This window comes from Tachyglossus aculeatus, chromosome X1 (genome assembly GCF_015852505.1).
Source record: "Tachyglossus aculeatus isolate mTacAcu1 chromosome X1, mTacAcu1.pri, whole genome shotgun sequence".
NCBI classification, from domain to species: domain Eukaryota; kingdom Metazoa; phylum Chordata; class Mammalia; order Monotremata; family Tachyglossidae; genus Tachyglossus; species Tachyglossus aculeatus.
Window position 1 is genome coordinate 98,349,535 of NC_052101.1, and position 2,729 is coordinate 98,352,263.

General features: G+C 47.7%; 1 pseudogene; it reads left to right on the forward strand.

Annotated features, from left to right (window-relative positions):
- The first annotated feature begins 1,072 nt into the window (after positions 1 to 1,072).
- Positions 1,073 to 1,219, forward strand: LOC119920274 (annotated as a pseudogene).
- Positions 1,220 to 2,729: the final 1,510 nt, after the last annotated feature.

Below are 2,729 nucleotides of genomic sequence, written 5' to 3' on the forward strand. Positions count from 1 at the left end.
AGTCATTGCATTAATCAATTCACTCAATCACATTAATTAAGTGTTTACTGTGTGCACAGAGCACTGTATTAAGCACTTGGGAAAGTATAATACAACAATAAACAGTGACAATCCCTGCCTCCAACAAGCTCACAGTCTACAGTGGGGAAGACAGGCATCAATACAAATTAATAAAATTACAAATGCATACATAAGTGCCGTGGGGCTGGGAAGGGTGGAGGAAAAGCAAAGGGTGCCAGTCAGAGCAACACAGAAGGCAGTCGGAGATGAGAAAAAGGGGCTTAGTCTGGGACGGCCTTTTGGAGAAGGTGTACGTTCAAAAAAGCTCTGAAGGCGGGGGAAGAGTAATTGCCTGCCGGATTTGAGGAGGGAGGGCATTCCAGGCCAGAGGCAGGATGTGGGCTGGGGTTCGGGCAGTGAGACAGACAAGATTGAGGCACAGTGAGAAGGTTAGCACCGGAGGAGTGAAGTGTGCAGGCTGGGTTGTAGAAGGAGAGAAGTGAGGTAGGAGGAGGCAGGGGGTGATGAGTTTTTGTTTGATATGGAGGTGGATAGGCAACCACTGGAGACTTTTGGGGAGAGGGGGGTGACATGTCCTGAATGTTTCTGTAGAAAGATGATATGGACATTGGAATTAAGTATGGACTGGAGTGGGGGGAGAGAGAAGGTTACATTTCTCTGTGAAGTGGCTTAATGGCTAGGGCACGGGCTTGGGAGTCAGAAGGACCTGGGTTCTAGTCCCGGCTCTGCCACATGTCTGCTGTGGTGCCTCATCTGTAAAATGGGGCTTGAGAACATGGAGCATCCTGATTTGCTTATATTCACCCCAGAACTTAGTACAGTGCCTGGCACATAGTAAATGCTTAAGTACCATAATTATTATCATCATCATCATCTTCTCAATCAATAGTATTTATTGAGCCCTTGATCTGTGCAAAATACTGTGCTAAGCCCACCAGTATATGCAATAGATATGATCCATTCCCTCAAATAGATTTCAGCTTAGTGGGAGGGACAGACACTAAAATTAGTAGGGGAACCAACAGATTTGAAAGATTTAGAGGCAAGTGTTCCCCTTTCAGGATCGCACCTGGAGAGTTTCCAGTACCCTACCAGTCTCGGCTATGGAAGGAAGAGTAGGAAGAGTCAAGCAGAGGCATATCCATTCCATTCCTAGCTTGGGCAGTGGCTAGTGAGTGGAAGGCAATCTGCTACAAGTCAAAACTCACCTGTGCTGGGCAGCAGTGGCATGGGAGAGGGTTGAGGGTGGAGACTCAAATTTACTGCATGGAAGGAGGCAATGGTAAACCGCTTCCAAATTTTTATCAAGAAAACTCTATGGATGTGCTACCAGGACGATTGCAGATAGAGATGGGGCATTCTGTGAGAGATGTGCCCATGGAGTCACTGTGGGTCAGAGACAAATCAATGTCATGAGCCCCCCACCCCCAGTTCATACCACCCAGGACCTTCCTGGACCAGGGAAACCTCAGTGACATGTAGTAGAGTCAAACCACATCCCTGACCCTTAAGGTTACTGTGGAAAGCTTTGACTTAGTTTTACTAATGAGCCAGGGAGAAACACATCCCCACTCTCACTCCCCTCCAAGGGTCCAATACTAGTCAAGGGAGCCTGTTTTGCCAGTGCTTCTTCTTTCTGCTTCCCTGTGCTTCTCCCTCAATACTTGCTTCTCTGTGTCCTACAGAGGTGCTTCTTCTACATGCTTCCTCTCTAGTCAAAGTTGCTGCCTTTTATATGCCTTAGACATCACAGCTGTGGCTCTATGTGGCAATCACTGATTAGTCCAGACCTGTTACTGGGTAGAGCAGGGAGAGAAGGCCACACCTTCCTCCATGCTCTGCCTCCACAGGCCAGCAATCACCTATCTCAAGTATAATAATTGTGGTGCCATACCATAACTATGTGCCAGGCACTGTATTAAGTGCCTGGGATACAAGCAAATTGGAATGGACACAGTCCCTGTCCCACATGAGGCTCAGTCTGAATCCCCCTCAGTCTCAATCCCCATTTTCCAGATGAGGTAACTGAGGCCCAGAGAAGTGAACTGACTTGCCCAAGGTCACCCAGCAGACAAGTGGCAGAGCAGGGATTGGAACCTATGACCTTCAGACTCCCAGGCCCGTGCTCTATCCACTCCACCATGCTGCTTCCCATCAGGAGAGCCCATCAGTGCCTTCAGTGAGTCTCTTCCTTGGTGTTGTTTGCGGGATCACAGACAGTTGCTAATAAGGCAGCTTGTTTTGGGCTCCCCATACTCAACAGTAAATGACAAGAGAAGATAAGTGCTATCTTGGGAGGGAGTACCCAAATGCATAGGTGATAATGGAAGTACTCGACCTTCATCAAGTCACTGTGGAAGCACAGTGCTCAGGACCTTGCATTTGTGTGTCTCTCTCTCTCTCTCTCTCTTTCTCTCTCTCTCTCTTCCCCCCCCCCCCCGCCCCTTCCCTCTGAGCTCTTTCAACTCTAACACTGCTTGATGGCCTCATAACATGGAAACCAAGTACTGCTGAGCCTTGCTACTCAAGGTAAGCACACTACAAATACCTTTCCTTTTGTTTCCAAAGTCTGTTTTACCAGGGAGATTCACATATCAACTAAATAGAGGATGAAGCTGTTCCTCCCTTTCATTCATTCATTCAATCATATTTATTGAGCGCTTACTGTGTGCAGAGCACTGTATTAAGCGCTTGGGAAGTACAAGTTG